The following is a 21,190-nucleotide window of genomic DNA, read 5'->3' as shown; positions in this document are numbered from 1 at the left end:
TCATTTCTTCAAGAGGATACTACAAGCAAGCTGGAAGTATCCAAGGGCGGACTGTAAGAATTCGCAATAATTTACAGTTCTGAAGATCATTTTTTTGATTAAAGAATCCCTGGGCATTGTGCTTTTAAATTTCCAGGGATAAAAATGGCTGTCACCACATGGCCGAAGACAAAGGACAATGCTTTTATTTACAAAGCAATTGAATGCTATTAGCATTTGTTTGTATATCGAGTGGATACATCTAAACTGCAGAAGAGACATTTGTACCTTGAAAGGGAAACGTTTAACAATTGAATGGGTTTTAAATCACCCAGCACTGGACAATAGGGCTGTTGCATTCTTTTGTTTCAGCCCAGGGAGCTCCGGAAGACACATTAACCCAGTCTAACCACTTTAAGTTAGCCAATCACAGCTTTCTCTTGTGTATTGGACCCTTTGGGTGGGGAATTTTGCACACAGCCCTTGCAAGGCAGAACGGCAGGGCCCTCACCAGGTATAAAGATAGATGCTGAGAAGCTAGCTCTCTCTCTTACTTCGCTGGATCACAGGCGAGCAGAGTTTCTGACTCCTCAACAAAGCAACCTAGCAGGAGTTAAGGGGTGGTGATTTAAGGGTATTGCTAAGATTGTTTAAATAACATTGTAGCCATTGTATCCCTCGTTTTCGCCATCTGCAACCCCCTGTTATATAGTTTTACTGTAATTACTGTGTTCGTGTGGTATAGTTTGATATTTTGATTATACTTTCTTTAAGTTAATAAAACTTGATTTTTTTCTCTCATCCAAACTACGTGTCTGTTTTAATATCAATAATGATAAGCCCTGCAGTCAGAACTGTAAGGTGGGGTAGCGATTCGAAACCGCTGTTTCAAAATTGGTTTTATTGGAATTGGCCTGGGTGCAGGCAAAGGCTGCAAGAGCAGGAAAATTACTTTAAACCAGTTTAAAGAAGCCCCAACCCTTACAATACAAAGATAGGTGGGAAAGCAAGTTGTGAGGAGGACAAAAAGTGTCTGCAAAGCAATATAGTCAGGTTGAGTGAGTGGGCAAACAATTGGCAGATGGAGTATAATTTGGGAAAATGTGAGGTTATCCACTTTGGGTGGAAGAATAAAAACACAATATATTCTTTAAATCGAGATAGCCTGCAAAATGATGCGGTACAGAGGGATCTAATGTTCCTCGTGCATGAAACACAAACATTTAGCATGCAGGTACAGCAATTAATTAGAAAGGCAAATGGAATGTTACCCTTATTGAAATGGGGTTGTAGTATAAAAGTAGGAAAGTCTTGCTACAACTGTGGAAGGCACAGGTGAGACAACACCTGGAGTACTGTGTGCAGTTTTGGTCTTCTTATTTAAGGAGGGATATACTTGCATCGGAGTCAGTTCAGAGAAGGTTCACGAGGTTGATTCCTGAGAGGAACGCTTTGGCTTATGAAGAAAGGTTGAGCAGGTTTGGTCTATACTCATTGGGCTTTAGAAGAATGAGACGTGATCTTATTGAAACATATAAGTTTCTGAGAGGGCTTGTCAGGGTAGATGCAGGCAGTATGTCTCCCCTCGTGGGGGAATCTAGAACTGGGGGCATAGTTTTAGAATAAGGGGTCTCCTATATAAAACGGAGATGAGGAGGAATTTCATCTCTCAGAGGTCATGAATCTTTGGAATTCTCTACCCCAGAGAGCTGTGGAGGCGGAATCCTTGAATGTGTTCACGGCTGTAATAGACAGATATTTGAGCTATAGCGGAATCAACGGGAGTGGGCGGGAAAGTGGAGTTGAGGCCAAGATCACAACAGCCATGATCTTATTGAATGGCGGAGCAGGCTGGAGGGGCCAAATGGCCTAAACCTGCTCCTATTTCTTATGTTCTTTTGTTAAGCTCTCGGACCTTCCAACGTGAGGAACAGTTTGATGGCTCAAGACCCAGCCAAATGTGATTAGCATTTAGGGTCTTACTTTCATAAAAACATAAGATATAGTAGCAGGAGTAGGCCATTTGTCCCTTCGAACATGCTCCGCCATTCAATAAGGTCATGGCTGACCTTGTACCTCATCGCCACTTTTCTGAACTATCCCAAGATCCGTTGATTCCCTTAATATTCAAAAATCTATCGATATCTGTCTTTAAAAAAATCAACGACTGAACCTCCACAGCCCTCTGGGGAAGAGAATTCCAAAGATTCACCACCCAGCGAGTGAAGAAATTTCTCCTCATCATTCGGCTCCAATGATAATTTATTCTGTTAATGCAAAATATAGCAGTGAACTGAGTAAGGAGATAACATTACATGCAGGAATGGGTTCAGTCAGAAGGAGTTACATGAATGTCCTTTTAACTGAAGGTTAGCCATGATGATATTGAATGATGGAGTAGGATGGAAGGGCGGAATGGCCTAATGCTGCTCCTATTTCTTAAGCTCTCCTTTTGACGAGTCAGTATATCACTTGCTGAAATCTGTTACCATCCTCCTCATTATGTACGACATTTCCGAGATTCGGTGCCATTTATAGCCAAATCTAGGTCATTAATATATATCAAGAAGAGCACTGGTCCTACTTGCGACCCTGGGGATCATCACAGTATACTTCCCTCTAGTCTGAAAACGAGCCAGTCACCACTACTCTCTGCTTTCTGACCCTAAGCCAATTTGATATCCATGCTGCCCTGTCCCAATAATCCAATGGACTGTGGCGTACCGATCACAGAAAGGACACAATCCGCTTTCCGGTCTGTAGACTATAAATCAGGCGTCATGCCTTTAAGAAGGATCACACCTTTAAGAAACTCGATCTGCAACATAGTTAAGCCCAGAGCGGGGGAGGAGCAGTCGAAGCTGTGCACTGATGAAAGGCAGTCGAACTTTGTGTAGTCTCTGACTCCATTTTGTGTTCAGCATGCAGCCTCAACAATTAAACCTTTTCTGTTGAACCTCTCCGAGTTCAGTATTTTTTGCTAAGAGTATGTAAATTCCTACATTGGTGACCCCGACGCTCAGGACGACTCCTAAGCGTAACCATGGCTGACACAAACGCAGTTTCTGTGAAGCTGCCGGAGTTCTGGGAGAACCTAGCCTCCGCCTTGTTCCTTCAAGCCGAATCGCAATTCCGACTCCGCAGCATCACCGCCGATGCAACGATGTACAACTACCTCCTCGCCTCCCTGGGCAGCTCCACAATCACGAAAGTCTGGACAACACTACAAAACCCTCCGGAGGAAGGCAAGTACACATATCTCAAGGCCGCGCTCATTAAAAAATTCACAGCCTCCCAATTCTTGCGCAACTGCCACCTCCTCGACCTCCCGGGCCTCGGTGACTCCACGCCATCAGACTTGCTCTCACACATGCTTGCTCTGACCGACGAGTAACCACCCGGCTCCCTCTTCCACACGGTCTTTATCCGCCAACTGCCTCCCAGCATCCCGCCGGCGATCGTGGCGTCCAGCCTCATGGACCTCGAGGCCCTGGCCGACAAAACCGATAAGCTCCTGTCCGCCAGCTCCAACCACGCCGTCACCCCCAACCTGGCCTCCGCAGCATCAGCGTGCACTCCACCCTCTATCGCGCGGCCACACAGCTCGGGCACGAGGCCCCCCAGGCCCCCACGTCCCCCAAGCCCTCCGATACAGGGCTACTGCTGCTTCCATACCCGATTCGGTGCATGGGCACGCCGCTGCAGCCATCCCTGCACGTTTCCAACTGCCCCCACACCGGCCTACACGATGGCCATGGGGCAAGCAGGCGCGCTGCTGTACGTTACAGACAGCGCCTCTGGACGCCGTTTCCTATGCGACACGGGCGCGCAACGCAGCATCATCCCCGTGTCCACCCTCGAGATCCAGCAAGGCGGCCGCGGCCCTGAGCTGGCTGCCGCCAACGGCACCGACATCCGGACGTACGGCACCCGCACCGTCACCATCGACCTCGCAGGCCGCCGCTACCACTGGGTGTTTATCACCGCCAAGGTGCTCTCCCCGCTCCTCGGTGCGGATTGCCTGTGTGCCCACGGCCTGTTGGTTGACATGCCTCGGCGCCACCTCGTGGAACACCATGTCGCCTATCCCGGCCGCGGTGGCCCCGCCCCAACCCGCCAAAATGGCGTGGCAGTGCCGCGCACGCTCAACGGACGACTACTCAGCACTCCTGGCTGAGTTCCCAGCCCTCACCAACCCGACCTTCTCCGCGAATGTTGCTAAGCACGGGGTAGAACACTTCATCCCCACCACAGGCCCACCGGTGTATGCCCACGCCCGCAGGCTGCACCCAGCCAAGCTGGAGATCGCGCGGGCTGAGTTCACCACAATGGAACAGCTCGGCATCATCCGCCGCTCCAACTGCCCCTGGGCCTCACCACTCCACATCGTCACCAAACCCGACGGGGGATGGCGCCCCTGTGGCGTCTACCGGCACCTAAACGATGCCACCACGCCGGATCGGTACCCCATACCGCACATTCAAGACTTCTCAGCTATACTGGCCGGCCGCTCAGTCTTCTCCAAAGTCGACCTGGTGCGTGGTTACCATCAGGTGCCAGTCCACCCCACGGACGTTCCCAAGACGGCCATAATCACCCCTTTTGGGCTATTCGAGTTCCTCCGAATGCCCTTCGGCCTCAAAAACGCGGCCCAGGCCCTCCAGCGGCTCATGGACTCGGTCCTCCGGGACCTGAAGTTCCTCTTTGTCTACCTGGATGACATCCTGGTAGCTAGTTCCTCCAAGCGGGAACACATCGAGCACCTCCGCACCCTGTTCCAGCAGTTCAGTGAGAACGGGCTCATCATCAGCCCAGCCAAGTGCCAATTCGGCCTAAGCAGGATCGAATTCCTCGGCCACCACATCATGCAGGATGGAGCCATTCCCCTGCCCGCCAAGGTGCAAGCCGTCCAGCAGTTCCCCCGGCCTACCACCATCAAAGGCCTCCAGGAGTTCTTGGGGATGATCAACATTTACAATCGCTTCATTCTCGGAGCGGCCTCCCTCATGCGGCCCCTATATGAAGCCCTCCGGGGTAAGAAAGACAGAATGGCGATCGAGTGGTCGACGGACATGTTGACCGCTTTCGACTCGACCAAAAAGGCGCTCGCCAACACCACCATGCTCGCTCACCCACAGCCCAAAGCCAGGGTGGCCCTCACCACGGACGCCTCCGACCATGCGGTCGGCACCATGTACGAACAGTGGGTCGATGGGGCCTGGCAACCGCTGGCCTTTTTCAGCCACCAGCTGCGCCCCCCGGAGGCCAAATACAGCGCCTTTGACCGCGAGCTCCTCGCACTGTACCTGGCAGTCCGCCATTTTAGATTTCTTCTGGAGGGCCGCCCCTTCACTGCGTTTGTCGACCACAAACCCCTGACATTCGCGATGGCGAAATCTGCGGACCCGTGGTCAGCCAGGCAACAACACCAGCTCGCCGCGGTGTCCGAATTCACCAGGGACATCCGGCACATCTCCGGTTGAGACAACGTGGTGGCCGACTGCCTATCCCGCCCCGCCGTCCACAGCGCCCAACTGGCAGTAGACTATGCTCAACTGGCAGCGGAGCAACACACTGACCCCGATCTGCTCTCCGCGCCCACATCCCTCCCAGGGTTGCGACTGACCGACGTTGCCTGCGGCCTGTCCGCCGTCACAGTCAAATGCGACACCTCCTTGGCGCAACCCCGTCCCGTAGTCCCGGCATCCTGGCAAAAACGGGTGTTCGACATAGTCCACGGCCTCTCACACCCCGGCACCCATGCGCCCATTCGACTGGTGGCCAACCGATTTGTCTGGCGCGGCCTGCGCAAAGATGTGCGCGTCTGGTCCAGATCCTGCATAGCTTGCCATCGTGCCAAAATCCACCAGCACGTCAAAGCCCCACTCGAGGAGTTCTCCGTTCCAGAAAGAAGGTTCGACCACATCCACATCGATCTCGTCGGCCCCCTGCCGCCATCACAAGGTCACACGCACCTGCTGAAAATCGTGGACCGTACCACCCGCTGGCCCGAGGCCATTCCACTGACGTCCACCACCACCGCCATCATCGCGAAGGTGTTCATCGGTACGTGGGTCGCTCAGTTAGGCGTCCCCTCCGACATGACGTCAGATAGAGGCCCGCAGTTCACCTCTGATCTGTGGGCCGCCATCGCCCGAAACCTCGGGGTGGCCGTTCACCACACCATGGCTTACCACCCCCAAGCCAACTGACTGTGCGAGCGATTCCACAGGTCCATGAAGGCGTCCCTCTGCGCCAGCCTCGAGGATGAGGCTTGGATCGTCCGCCTCCCGTGGGTGCAACTTGGCCTACGCTCCGCGGTCAAGGAAGACCTGCAAGCCTCGGCGGCGGAACTCATGTACGGCCAGCCGCTGCATGTACCCGGAGAGTTCCTGCCCACTGCCACGACCCCCTGGTCGGCTGACCAGCAACGCTGCGCTTTCACAAACCGAGCACAACAGTTCGCTCCGGTACCCACCAGCTGGCACGGTGAACCAGCAACCCCTGTACTACCTAGCCTGCACATGGCAAAATTTGTTTTCGTGCGCCATGACACCCACCGAGGACCTCTACGGCCCCCATACGACGGACCTACAAGGTACTCCAGACGGGGAACAAGTTCTTCCTCCTCGAAGTGGGCGGCAGAACTGACAAGGTGTCGGTCGACCGGCTCAAGCTGGTGCACCTAGAGCCCAACGAACCCGTTCAAGTGGGCCAACCCCCACCTCGGGGCAGACCGCCTAATAGCCCGAAGCGTCCGACCGCCCCGCTCCCGACACCAACCGCCAAGAGCCGTTCCGGCCGTGCCATCAAGCTGCCATGCCGGTTCGTACACTTCCTACTAGCGGATTCTGGGGGGAGCTGTGTGGCGTACCGATCACAGAAAGGAAACAATCCGCTTTCCGGTCTGTAGACTATAAATCAGGCGTCATGCCTTTAAGAAGGATCACACCTTTAAGAAACTCGATCTGCAACACAGTTAAGCCCAGAGCTGGGGAGGGGCAGTTGAAGCTATGCACTGATGAAAGGCAGTCGTAATTTGTGTAGTCTCGGACTCCATTTGTGTTCAGCATGCAGCCTCAACAATTAAACCTTTTCTGTTGAACCTCTCCGAGTTCAGTATTTTTTGCTAGGAGTACGTAGACTCCTACAGGCCTACAATTTTACTTACATGTCTGTCACGTGGTTCTTTGTCAAAGGCCTTTTGAAAGTCCATATATACAGCATCAACCACTTTAAGTTCATGATGTTTCTATTTTCCGACCAAAGTGCAACACCTCGCATTCATCTATGTTAAAGTTCACTTGCCAATTAGCTGCGCAGTGTAAATGTTTTCAAATGTCCATTGTGATATGTCATGTAGAGAAAAGTCTCTTCAGTACATGAAGCAAATCATTAGTATATTGAATAAAAACAATAATAATGAATAAAGTCAGACATCTACAACTGTGTGAGACTTTGCAATTTTACCAGAAAATCTGAGGATACAATGCAGAGTAAACTCCTGCTTTGTAATTTGGTCCAACTGCTTTTCGAAGTAATTGGTGAAGACATTATTTATTTAAATTAACAGAACTAGTCTCCTGTTTGCTTCAAATTACTTTGTGACTTTTATCATCTATTTATTCACCGAACATGCTCAGTCATCCCCACCCCAACTAATAACATCAGCTTATTCCCACCACTCCTAATATCCTCAGCTCCTCCCCACCCAACCTAATATCCTCAGCTCCTCCCCAACCCACCTAATATCCTCAGCTCCTCACCACCCCACCTAATATCCACAGCTCCACCCCACCCCACCTAATATGCTCAGCTCCTCCCCACCCCACCTAATATGCTCAGCTCCTCCCCACCCCACCTAATATCCTCAGCTCCTCCACACCCCACATAATATCCTCAGCTCCTCCCAACCCCACCGAATATCCTCAGCTCCTCCCCACCCCAACTAATATCCTCAGCTCCTCCCCACCCCTCCTAATATCCTCAGCTCCTCCCCACCCCACCTAATATCCTCAGCTCCTCCCCACCCCACCCTACCTATTATACTCAGATCCTCCCCACCCCACCTAATATACTCAGCTCCTCCCGACCCCACCTAATATCCTCAGCTCCTCCCCACCCCAACTAATATCCTCAGCTCCTCCCCACCCCACCTAATATCCTCAGCTCCTCCCCACCCCACCTAATATCCTCAGCTCCTCCCCTCCCCACCTAATATCCTTAGCTCCTCCCCACCCCACCTAATATCCTCAGCTCCTCCCCACCCCACCTAATTTCCTCAGTTCCTCCCCACCTCACCTAATATCCTCAGCTCCTCCCCACCACACCTAATATCCTCAGCTCCTCCCCACCCACCCCACCTAATATACTCAGCTCCTCCCCAGCGCACCTAATATACTCAGCTCCTCCCTACCTCACCTAATATCCTCAGCTCCACGCCCCCTCCACCTAATATACTCAGCTCCTCCCCACCCCACCTAATATCCTCACTTCCTCCCCACCCCACCTAATATCCACAGCTCCTCACCACCCCACCTAATATCCTCAGCACCTCCCCACCCCACCTAATATCCTCAGCTCCTCCCCACCCCACCTAATATCCTCAGCTCCACACCACCCCACCTAATATCCTCAGCTCCTCCCCACCCCACCTAATATCCTCAGCTCCTCACCACCCCAACTAATATCCTCAGCACCTCTCCACCCCAACTAATATCCTCAGTTCCTCCCCACCCCACCTAATATCCTCAGCTCCTCCCCACCCGACCTAATTTTCTCAGCTCCTCCGCACCCCACCTAATATCCTCAGCTCCTCCCCCCCCACCTAATATCCTCAGCTCCACCCCATCCCACCTAATATCCTCAGCTCCTACCAACCCCAACTAATATCCTCAGCTCCTCCCCACCCCACCTAATATCCTCAGCTCCTCCCCAATCCACCTAATATCCTCAGCTCCTCCCCACCACCCCTAATATTCTCAGCTCCTCCCCACCCCACCTAATATCCTCAGCTCCTCCGCACCCCACATAATATCCTCAGCTCCTCCCCACCCCATCTAATATTCTCAGCTCCTCCCCACCCTACCTAATATCCTCAGCTCCTCCCCACCCCACCTAATACCCTCAGCTCCTCCCCAACCCGCCTAATATCCTCAGCTCCTCCGCACCCCACATAATATCCTCAGCTCCTCCGCACCCCACATAATATCCTCAGCTCCTCCCCACCCCACCTAATATCCTCAGCTCCTCCGCACCCCACATAATATCCTCAGCTCCTCCCCACCCCATCTAATATTCTCAGCTCCTCCCCACCCTACCTAATATCCTCAGCTCCTCCCCACCCCACCTAATACCCTCAGCTCCTCCCCACCCCACCTAATATCCTCAGCTCCTCCCCACACTAGCTAATATCCTCAGCACCTCCCCACCTCACCTAATATCCTCAGCTCCTCCCCACCCCACCTAATACCCTCAACTCCTCCCCAACCCACCTAATATCCTCAGCTCCTCCCCAACCAATCTAATATCCTCAGCTCCTCCCACCCCACCTAATAGCCTCAGCTCCTCCCCACGCTAACTAATATCCTCAGCACCTCCCCAACCCACCTAATATCCTCAGCTCCTCCCCACCCCACCTAATATCCTCAGCTCCTCCCACCCCACCTAATATCCTCAGCTCCACCCCACCCCACCTAATATCCTCAGCTCCTCCCCATCTCACCTAATATCCTCAGATCCTCCAGACCCCACCTAATATCCTCAGCTCCTCCCCACCCCACCAAATTGCCTCAGCTCCTACCACCACAACTAATATCCTCAGCTCCTCCCCACCCCACCTAATATCCTCAGCTCCTCCCCAACCAATCTAATATCCTCAGCTCCTCCCACCCCAACTAATAGCCTCAGCTCCTCCCCACGCTAGCTAATATCCTCAGCACCTCCCTAACCCACCTAATATCCTCAGCTCCTCCCCACCCCACCTAAAATCCTCAGCTCCTCCCCACCCCACCTAATGTCCTCATCTCCTCCACACCCCACCTAATATCCTCAGCTCCTCCCCACTCCACATAATATGCTCAGCTCCTCCCCACCCCACCTAATATCCTAAGCTCCTACCCACCCACCTAATATCCTCAGCTCCTCCCCGCCCCACCTAATATCTCAGCTCCTCCCCACCCCAACTTATATCCTCAGCGCCTCCCCACCCCGTCTAATATCCTCAGCTCCTCCCCACCCCACCTAATATCCTCAGCCCCTCCCCACCCCACCTAATATCCGCAGCCCCTCCCCACCCCACCTAATATCCTCAGCTCCTCCCCACCCCACCTAATATCCTCAGCCCCTCCCCACCCCACCTAATATCCTCAGCCCCTCCCCACCCCACCTAATATCCTCAGCTCCTCCCCACCCCACCTAATATCCTCAGCTCCTCCCTACCCCACCTAATATCCTCAGCTCCTCCCCACCCCACCTAATATCCTCAGCTCCTCACCACCCCACCTAAAATCCACAGCTCCACCCCACCCCACCTAATATGCTCAGCTCCTCCCCACCCCAACTAATATCCTCAGCTCCTACCCACCCCACCTAATATCCTCAGCTCCTCCCCAACCAATCTAATATCCTCAGCTCCTCCCACCCCAACTAATAGCCTCAGCTCCTCCCCACCCCAACTAATATCCTCAGCTCCTCCCCACCCCTCCTAATATCCTCAGCTCCTCCCCACCCCACCTAATATCCTCAGCTCCTCCCCACCCCACCCCACCTATTATACTCAGCTCCTCCCCACCCCACCTAATATCCTCAGCTCCTCCCCACCCCACCCCACCTATTATCCTCAGCTCCTCCCCACCCCAACTAATATCCTCAGCTCCTCCCCAATCCACCTAATATCCTCAGCTCCTCCCCACCCCACCAAATATCCTCAGCTCCTCCCCTCCCCACCTAATATCCTTAGCTCCTCCCCACCCCACCTAATATCCTCAGCTCTTCCCCACCCCATCTATTATCCTCAGCTCCTCCCCACCTCACCAAATGTCCTCAGCTCCTCCCCACCCCACCTAATTTCCTCAGTTCCTCCCCACCTCACCTAATATCCTCAGCTCCTCCCCACCACACCTAATATCCTCAGCTCCTCCCCACCCACCCCACCTAATATACTCAGCTCCTCCCCAGCGCACCTAATATACTCAGCTCCTCCCTACCTCACCTAATATCCTCAGCTCCACCCCCCCCTCCACCTAATATACTCAGCTCCTCCCCACCCCACCTAATATCCTCAGCTCCTCCCCACCCCACCTAATATCCACAGCTCCTCACCACCCCACCTAATATCCTCAGCACCTCCCCACCCCACCTAATATCCTCAGCTCCTCCCCACCCCACCTAATATACCCAGCTCCTCCCCACCCCACCTAATATCCTCAGCTCCACACCACCCCACCTAATATCCTCAGCTCCTCCCCACCCCACCCAATATCCTCAGCACATCCCCACCCCACCTAATATCCTCAGCTCCTCACCACCCCAACTAATATCCTCAGCACCTCTCCACCCCAACTAATATCCTCAGTTCCTCCCCACCCCACCTAATATCCTCAGCTCCTCCCCACCCGACCTAATTTTCTCAGCTCCTCCGCACCCCACCTAATATCCTCAGCTCCTCCCCCCCACCTAATATCCTCAGCTCCACCCCATCCCACCTAATATCCTCAGCTCCAACCAACCCCAACTAATATTCTCAGCTCCTCCCCACCCCACCAATATCCTCAGCTCCTCCCCACCCCACCTTATATCCTCAGCTCCTCCCCACCCCACCTAATATCCTCAGCTCCTCCCCACTCCACCTAATATCCTCAGCTCCTCCCCACCACCCCTAATATTCTCAGCTCCTCCCCACCCCACCTAATATCCTCAGCTCCTCCGCACCCCACATAATATCCTCAGCTCCTCCCCACCCCATCTAATATTCTCAGCTCCTCCCCACCCTACCTAATATCCTCAGCTTCTCCCCACCCCACCTAATACCCTCAGCTCCTCCCCACCCCGCCTAATATCCTCAGCTCCTCACACCCCACCTAATATCCTCAGCTCCTCCCCACACTAGCTAATATCCTCAGCACCTCCCCACCTCACCTAATATCCTCAGCTCCTCCCCACCCCACCTAATACCCTCAACTCCTCCCCAACCCACCTAATATCCTCAGCTCCTCCCCACCCCACCTAATATCCTCAGCTCCTCCCCACCCCACCTAATATCCTCAGCTCCTCGCCACCCCACCTAATATCCTCAGCTGCTCCCCATCACACCTAATATCCTCAGCTCCTTCCCACCCCACCTAATATCCGCAGCTCCTCCGCACCCCACCTAATATCCTCAGCTCCTCCCCACCACACCTAATATCCTCAGCTCCACCCCATCCCACCTAATATCCTCAGCTCCTACCCACCCCACCTAATATCCTCAGCTCCTCCCCATCCCACCCAATATCCTCATCGCCTCCCCAGCCCACCTAATATCCTCAGCTCCTCCCCACCCCACGTAATATCCTCAGCTCCTCCTCACCCCAACGAATATCCTCAGCTCCTCCTCACCCCAACTAATATCCTCAGCTCCTCCCCACCCCACCTAATATCCTCAGCTCCTCCCCACCCCACCTAATATCCTCAGCTCCTCCCCACCCCTCCTAATATCCTCAGCTGCTCCCCAACCCAACTAATATCCTCAGCTCCTCCCCACCCAACCGAATATCCTCAGCTCCTCCCCATCCCATCTAATAACCTCAGCTCCTCCCCACCCCAACTAATTTCCTCAGCTCCTCCCCACCCAACTAATATCCTCAGCTCCTCCCCACCCCTCCTAATATCCTCAGCTGCTCCCCAACCCAACTAATATCCTCAGCTCCTCACACCCACCTAATATCCACAGCTCCTCCCCACCCCACAACTATCCTCAGCTCCTCCCCACCCCACATAATATCCTCAGCTCCTCCCCACCCCACCTAATATCCTCAGCTCCTCCCCACCCCACCAATATCCTCAGCTCCTCCCCACCCCACCTAATATCCTCAGCTTTTCCCCACCCCACCTAAAATACTCAGCTCCTCTCCACCCCACCTAATATCCTCAGCTCCTCCTCACTCAACCTAATATTCGGCTCCTCCCAACCCCAGCTAATATCCTCAGCTCCTCCCCACCCTAACTAATATCCTCAGCTCCTCCTCACCCCACCTAATATCCGCAGCTCCTCCAAACCCCACCTAATATCCTCAGCTACTCCCCACACCATCTAATATCCTCAGCTCCTCCGCACCCCACCTCATACCCTCAGCCCCTCCCCACCCCACCTGATACCCTCAGCTCCTCCCCACCCCACCTAATAACTGAGCTCCTCCCCACCCCATCAAATTTCCTAAGCTCCTCCCCACCCCACATAATATCCTCAGCTCCTCCCCACCCCACCTGATATCCTCAGCTCCTCCCCACCCCACCTAATATCCTCCTCGCCTCCCCAGCCCACCAAATATTCTCAGCTCCTCCCCACCCCACCTAATATCCTCAGCTCCTCCCCATCCCGCCTAATATCCTCAGCTCCTCCCCATCCCACCTAATATCCTCATCACCTTCCCAGCCCACCTAATATCCTCAGCTCCTCCCCACCACACGTAATATCCTCAGCTCCTCCTCATCCCCAACGAAAATCCTCAGCTCCTCCTCACCCCAACTAATATCCACAGCTCCTCCCCACCCCACCTAATATCCTCAGCTCCTCCCCACCCCACCTAACATCCTCAGCTCCTCCCCACCCCACATAATATCTACAGCTCCTCCCCACCCCATCTAATATCCTCAGCTCCTCCCCACCCCAACTAATATCCTCAGCTCCTCCACACCCCACCTAATATCCTCAGCTCCTCCCCATCCCTCCTAATATCCTCAGCTGCTGCCCACCCCACCTAATATCCTCAGCTCCTCCCCCCACCTAATATCCTCAGCTCCTCCCCACCCCGCCAATATCCTCAGCTCCTCCCCACCCCACCTAATATCCTCAGCTCCTCCCCACCCCACCTAATATCCTCAGCTCCTCCCCACCCCACCTAATATCCTCAGCTCCTCCCCACCCCACCTAAAATCTTCAGCTCCTCCCCAACCCACCTAATATCCTCAGCTCCTCCCCACCACACGTAATATCCTCAGCTCCTCCTCATCCCCAACGAAAATCCTCAGCTCTTCCTCCCCCCAAGTAATATCCACAGCTCCTCCCCACCCCACCTAATATACCCAGCTCCACCCCACCCCACCTAATATCCGCAGCTCCTCCATACCCCACCTAATATCCTCAGCTACTCCCCACCCCACATAATATCCTCAGCTCCTCCGCACCATACCTAATATCCTCAGCTGCTCCCCACCCCACATAATATCCTCAGCCCCTCCCCACCCCAGCTAATATCCTCAGCCCCTCCCCACACCACCTAATATCCTCAGCTCCTCCGCACCCTACCTAATATCCTCAGCACCTCCCCACCCCACCTGATATCCTCAGCCCCTCCCCACCCCACCTGATATCCTCAGCTCCTCCCCACCCCACCTAATAACCTGAGCTCCTCCCCACCCCATCTAATATCCTCAGCTCCTCCCCACCCCACATAATATCCTCAGCTCCTCCCCACCCCACCTGATATCCTCAGCTCCTACCCACCCCACATAATATCCTCATCGCATCCCCAGCACACCTAATATCCTCAGCTCCTCCCCACCCCACCTAATATACTTAGCTCCTCCCCATCCCGCCTGATATCCTCAGCTCCTCCCCATCCCACCTAATAACCTCATCACCTCCCCAGCCCACCTATAATCCTCAGCTCCTCCCCACCCCACGTAATATCCTCAGCTCCTCCTCATCCCCAACGAAAATCCTCAGCTCCTCCTCACACCAACTAATATCCACAGCTCCTCCCCACCCCACCTAACATCCTCAGCTCCTCCCCACCCCACATAATATCCACAGCTCCTCCCCACCCCATCTAATATCCTCAGCTCCTCCCCACCCCAACTAATTTCCTCAGCTCCTCCCCACCCCAACTAATATCCTCAGCTCCTCCCCATCCCTCCTAATATCCTCAGCTGCTGCCCACCCCACCTAATATCCTCAGCTCCTCCCCCCACCTAATATCCTCAGCTCCTCCCCACCCCGCCAATATCCTCAGCTCCTCCCCACCCCACATAATTTCCTCAGCTCCTCCCCACCCCACCTAATATCCTCAGCTCCTCCCCACCCCACCTAATATCCTCAGCTCCTCCCCACCCCACCTAATATCCTCAGCTCCTCCCCACCCCACCTAAAATCTTCAGCTCCTCCCCAACCCACCTAGTATCCTCAGCTCCTCCCCACCCCAGCTAATATCCTCAGCTCCTCCTCACTCCACCTAATATCCACAGAACCAAACACGTCAACTAATATCCTCAGCTCCTCCTCTCCCCAACTAATATGCTCAGCTCCTCTTCACCCCACCTAATATCCTCAGCTCCTCCATACCCCACCTAATATCCTCAGCTCCTCCCCATCCCATCTAATATCCTCAGCTCCTCCCCACACCAACTAATTTCCTCAGCTCCTCCCCACCCACCTAATATCCTCAGCTCCTCCCCACCCCCTCCTAATATCCTCAGCTGCTCCCCACCCCTACTAATATCCTCAGCTCCTCACACCCACCTAATATCCTCAGCTGCTCCCCACCCCAACTAATATCCTCAGCTCCTCCCCACCCCACATAATATCCTCAGCTCCTCCCCACCCTACCTAATATCCTCAGCTCCCCCCCACCCCACCAATATCCTCAGCTCCTCCCCACCCCACCTAATATCCTCAGCTCCTCCCCACCCCACCTAAAATACTCAGCTCCTCCCCACCCCAACCAATATCCACAGCTCCTCCTCACTCCACCTAATATTCAGCTCCTCCCAACCCCAGCTAATATCCTCAGCTCCTCCCCACCCTAACTAATATCCTCAGCTCCTCACCAACCCATCTAATATCTACAGCTCCTCCCCACCCCATCTAATATCCTCAGCTCCTCCCCACCCCAACTAATACCCTCAGCTCCTCCACACCCCACCTAATATCCTCAGCTCCTCTCCATCCCTCCTAATATCCTCAGCTGCTGCCCACCCCACCTAATATCCTCAGCTCCTCCCCCCACCTAATATCCTCAGCTCCTCCCCACCCCGCCAATATCCTCAGCTCCTCCCCACCCCACCTAATATCCTCAGCTCCTCCCCACCCCACCTAATATCCTCAGCTCCTCCCACCCCACCTAATATCCTCAGCTCCTCCCCACCCCACCTAAAATCTTCAGCTCCTCCCCAACCCACCTAATATCCTCAGCTCCTCCCCACCACACGTAATATCCTCAGCTCCTCCTCATCCCCAACGAAAATCCTCAGCTCTTCCTCCCCCCAAGTAATATCCACAGCTCCTCCCCCACCCCACCTAATATACTCAGCTCCACCCCACCCCACCTAATATCCGCAGCTCCTCCATACCCCACCTAATATCCTCAGCTACTCCCCACCCCCACATAATATCCTCAGCTCCTCCGCACCATACCTAATATCCTCAGCTGCTCCCCACCCCACATAATATCCTCAGCCCCTCCCCACCCCAGCTAATATCCTCAGCCCCTCCCCCACACCACCTAATATCCTCAGCTCCTCCGCACCCTACCTAATATCCTCAGCACCTCCCCACCCCACCTGATATCCTCAGCCCCTCCCCACCCCACCTGATATCCTCAGCTCCTCCCCACCCCACCTAATAACCTGAGCTCCTCCCCACCCCATCTAATATCCTCAGCTCCTCCCCACCCCACATAATATCCTCAGCTCCTCCCCACCCCACTGATATCCTCAGCTCCTACCCACCCCACATAATATCCTCATCGCATCCCCAGCACACCTAATATCCTCAGCTCCTCCCCACCCCACCTAATATCCTTAGCTCCTCCCCATCCCGCCTGATATCCTCAGCTCCTCCCCATCCCACCTAATAACCTCATCACCTCCCCAGCCCACCTATAATCCTCAGCTCCTCCCCACCCCACGTAATATCCTCAGCTCCTCCTCATCCCCAACGAAAATCCTCAGCTCCTCCTCACACCAACTAATATCCACAGCTCCTCCCCACCCCACCTAATATCCTCAGCTCCTCCCAACCCACCTAACATCCTCAGCTCCTCCCCACCCCACATAATATCCACAGCTCCTCCCCACCCCATCTAATATCCTCAGCTCCTCCCCACCCCAACTAATTTCCTCAGCTCCTCCCCACCCCAACTAATATCCTCAGCTCCTCCCCATCCCTCCTAATATCCTCAGCTGCTGCCCACCCCACCTAATATCCTCAGCTCCTCCCCCCACCTAATATCCTCAGCTCCTCCCCACCCCGCCAATATCCTCAGCTCCTCCCCACCCCACATAATTTCCTCAGCTCCTCCCCACCCCACCTAATATCCTCAGCTCCTCCCCACCCCACCTAATATCCTCAGCTCCTCCCCACCCCACCTAATATCCTCAGCTCCTCCCCACCACACCTAAAATCTTCAGCTCCTCCCCAACCCACCTAATATCCTCAGCTCCTCCCCACCCCAGCTAATATCCTCAGCTCCTCCTCACTCCACCTAATATCCACAGAACCAAACACGTCAACTAATATCCTCAGCTCCTCCTCTCCCCAACTAATATGCTCAGCTCCTCTTCACCCCACCTAATATCCTCAGCTCCTCCATACCCCACCTAATATCCTCAGCTCCTCCCCATCCCATCTAATATCCTCAGCTCCTCCCCACACCAACTAATTTCCTCAGCTCCTCCCCACCCACCTAATATCCTCAGCTCCTCCCCACCCCTCCTAATATCCTCAGCTGCTCCCCACCCCTACTAATATCCTCAGCTCCTCACCCCCACCTAATATCCTCAGCTGCTCCCCACCCCAACTAATATCCTCAGCTCCTCCCCACCCCACATAATATCCTCAGCTCCTCCCCACCCTACCTAATATCCTCAGCTCCTCCCCACCCCACCAATATCCTCAGCTCCTCCCCACCCCACCTAATATCCTCAGCTCCTCCCCACCCCACCTAAAATACTCAGCTCCTCCCCACCCCAACCAATATCCACAGCTCCTCCTCACTCCACCTAATATTCAGCTCCTCCCAACCCCAGCTAATATCCTCAGCTCCTCCCCACCCTAACTAATATCCTCAGCTCCTCCCCAACCCACCTAATATCCTCAGCTCCTCCCCACCCCACCTAATATCCTCAGCTCCTCCCCACCCCACCTAATCTCCTCAGCTCCTACCCACCCCACCCCACATAATATACTCAGCTCCACGCCACCCCACCGAATACCCTCAGCTCCTCCCCACCCCACCTAATATCCTCAGCTTCTCCCCACCCCACCTAATATCCTCAGCACCTCCCCACGCCACCTAATATCATCAGCTCCTGCCCAGCCCACCTAATATACTCAGCTCCTCCCCACCCCACCTAATATCCTCAGCTCCTCCCCACCCCATCTAATATCCTCATCGCCTCCCCAGCCCACCTAATATCCTCAGCTCCTCCCCACCCCACCTAATATCCTCAGCTCCTCCCCATCCCACGTAATATCCTCAGCTCCTCCCCATCCCAACTAATATCCTCATCGCCTCCCCACCCCACCTAATATCCTCAGCTCCTCCCCACCCCACGTAATATCCTCAGCTCCTCCTCACCCCAACGAATATCCTCAGCTCCTCCTCACCCCAACTAATATCCTCAGCTCCTCCCCACCCCCCTAATATCCTCAGCTCCTCCCCACCCCAACTACTATCCTCAGCTCCTCCCCACCCCACATAATATCCTCAGCTCCTCCCCACCCCATCTAAAATACTCAGCACCTCTCCACCCCACCTAATATCCTCAGCTCCTCCTCAGTCCACCTAATATTTGGCTCCTCCCAACCCCAGCTAATATCCTCAGCTCCTCCCCACCCTAACTAATATCCTCAGCTCCTCCTCACCCCAATATCCTCAGCTCCTCCCCACCCCACCTAATATCCTCAGCTCCTCCCAAACCCAGCTAATATCCTCAGCTCCTCCCCACCCTAACTAATATCCTCAGCTCTTCCTCACCCCACCTAATATCCTCAGCTCCTCCCCACCCCACCTAATATCCTCAGCTCCTCCCAACCCCACCTAATATCCTCAGCTCCTACCCACTCCGCCTAATATCCTCAGCTCCGCCCCACCCCACCTAATATCCGCAGCTCCTCCAAACCCCACCTAATATCCTCAGCGACTCCACACACCACCTAATATCCTCAGCTCCTCCGCACCCTACCTAATATCCTCAGCACCTCCCCACCCCACCTGATATCCTCAGCCCCTCCCCACCCCACCTGATATCCTCAGCTCCTCCCCACCCCACCTGATATCCTCAGCTCCTCCCCATTCCGCCAAATATCCTCAGCTCCTCCCCATCCCACCTAATATCCTCATCACCTCCCCAGCCCACCTAATATCCTCAGCTCCTCCCCACCACACGTAATATCCTCAGCTCCTCCTCATCCCCAACGAAAATCCCCAGCTCCTCCTCACCCCAACTAATATCCACAGCTCCTCCCCACCCCACCTAATATCCTCAGCTCCACCCCACCCCACCTAATATCCGCAGCTCCTCCATACCCCACCTAATATCCTCAGCTACTCCCCAACCCACATAATATCCTCAGCTCCTCCGCACCATACCTACTATCCTCAGCTGCTCCCCACCCCACATAATATCCTCAGCCCCTCCCCACCCCAGCTAATATCCTCAGCCCCTCCCCACACCACCTAATATCCTCAGCTCCTCCGCACCCTACCTAATATCCTCAGCACCTCCCCACCCCACCTGATATCCTCAGCCCCTCCCCACCCCACCTCATATCCTCAGCTCCTCCCCACCCCACCGAATACCTGAGCTCCTCCCCACCCCATCGAATATCCTCAGCTCCTCCCCACCCCACATAATATCCTCAGCTCCTCCCCACCCCACCTGATATCCTCAGCTCCTCCCCACCCTACCTAATATCCTCATCGGATCCCCAGCCCACCTAATATCATCAGCTCCTCCCCACCCCACCTAATATCCTTAGCCCCTCCCCATCCCGCCTAATATCCTCAGCTCCTCCCCATCCCACCTAATATCCTCATCACCTCCCCAGCCCACCTAATATCCTCAGCTCCTCCCCACCCCACGTAATATCCTCAGCTCCTCCTCATCCCCAACGAAAATCCTCAGCTCCTCCTCACCCCAACTAATATCCACAGCTCCTCCCCACCCCACCGAATATCCTCAGCTCCTCCCCACCCCACCTAACATCCTCAGCTCCTCCCCACCCCACATAATATCCACAGCTCCTCCCCACCCCATCTAATATCCTCAGCTCCTCCCCACCCCAACTAATATCCTCAGCTCCTCCACACCCCACCTAATATCATCAGCTCCTCCCCACCCCACCTAATATCCTTAGCCCCTCCCCATCCCGCCTAATATCCTCAGCTCCTCCCCATCCCACCTAATATCCTCATCACCTCCCCAGCCCACCTAATATCCTCAGCTCCTCCCCACCCCACGTAATATCCTCAGCTCCTCCTCATCCCCAACGAAAATCCTCAGCTCCTCCTCACCCCAACTAATATCCACAGCTCCTCCCCACCCCACCGAATATCCTCAGCTGCTCCCCACCCCACCTAACATCCTCAGCTCCTCCCCACCCCACATAATATCCACAGCTCCTCCCCACCCCATCTAATATCCTCAGCTCCTCCCCACCCCAACTAATTTCCTCAGCTCCTCCCCACCCCACCTAATATCCTCAGCTCCTCCCCATCCCTTCTAATATCCTCAGCTGCTCCCCACCCCACCTAATATCCTCAGCTCCTCCCCCCACCTAATATCCTCAGCTCCTCCCCACCCCGCCTAATATCCTCAGCTCCTCCCCACCCCACATAATTTCCTCAGCTCCTCCCCACACCACCTAATATCCTCAGCTCCTCCCCACCCCACCTAATATCCTCAGCTCCTCCCCACCCCACCAAAAATCTTCAGCTCCTACCCACCCCAGCTAATATCCTCAGCTCCTCCTCACTCCACCTAATATCCACAGAACCAAACACGTCAACTA

The sequence above is a fragment of the Somniosus microcephalus genome, unplaced genomic scaffold, assembly GCF_052327205.1.
Source record: "Somniosus microcephalus isolate GS21.2 unplaced genomic scaffold, FLI_Smic_1.0 unresolved_chr3, whole genome shotgun sequence".
In the NCBI taxonomy this organism is placed as follows: Eukaryota; Metazoa; Chordata; class Chondrichthyes; order Squaliformes; family Somniosidae; genus Somniosus; species Somniosus microcephalus.
The sequence above is the reverse complement of the archived record's forward strand: the minus strand, read 5'-3'. Positions refer to the sequence as shown.